The following is a 1076-nucleotide window of genomic DNA, read 5'->3' on the forward strand; positions in this document are numbered from 1 at the left end:
GTGGGGGGCTGGGCTCGGGGGGAGCCCCTCGAGCACCCCAAGCCCATGGGTGCCACTGCTCCAAGGAGGGGGGACACGCACAGGGGGCAGGGAGGGACACAGATGGGGTAGTTTGCTTTCAGGGTTTCCCATCTCATCGCTAGCAGAGGGAGGGGACCCAGGTTTCCAGCATTGCTTGTGCTGCCCTGAGCCGCTGGTCTGTCTCAGCAGTTGTGACATGTGCTGTGACACCAATGGGCCTTTGCAGAGCAACAGAAAGGGACCCGCTGTGCCGTGCGCTTGAAGGAAGGACTTGGGCATCCAGGCTGGCTCCATCCATATGGAGTTCCACCAGATAATTTACACCAAATCCTGCCAGCAGCGGTAAGGGGCAGCAGCAGCAATTTCCCCTCTGGACGGTGCTGCTCCTCTTCCCCCAGCTCTGTCCCACCTCTCCCTCGGCGCTTGGCACCTGCAGAGCCGGCAGCTGAAAACCCTCCTGGCTGGGGGGGCAGCAGGATGCACACCGGCATCAGCCTCAGAGGGCATGCAGGCAGACAAATTTAGTGCATTGAGAACTTCTCTTTGGTTTTATTATAAAGATACTAATTCAGGAAATGAACTGGCACTAACCCAAAGGCCACAAAATATTTCATCAGGGCTGTAACACTCGCTGACTGAAGAATGAAATCATCCTGCGTGATTACTAATTGCTGTAAAGAGTTTCATTGAAACAACGGAATTGACGCTGACTAAGAGGGAGGGTTTTGTTTACAGTCCCAGGAAAAGTACAATTTAATTAGCTGTGCTCAGGAGGCAGGTCAAAGGAAGAACACAGAACAAAGGAAAGAATTAGTACATGAGGGAGAGAAAAAAAAAAAGCCAGGGAAAAGAGACATTAAAGGCAGAAAGAAACCAGAATTGCTATGTGATTTTGCAAGCAGTGCAGAGCAGTGGCTGTGCACTGGGGAGCAGGGACAGAAGGAACCTCCTGGGCTGGCCAGTGATGCCTCTTTCCCATCACACCATCCCTCCTAAAAATTGCACCGAGACCAGAGAGGCTGGACTTCACCTCCCAGCATCCCTGGCTGAGCCTG

This window comes from Pterocles gutturalis, unplaced genomic scaffold, assembly GCF_000699245.1.
Source record: "Pterocles gutturalis isolate BGI_N339 unplaced genomic scaffold, ASM69924v1 scaffold13670, whole genome shotgun sequence".
Taxonomy (NCBI): Eukaryota; Metazoa; Chordata; class Aves; order Pterocliformes; family Pteroclidae; genus Pterocles; species Pterocles gutturalis.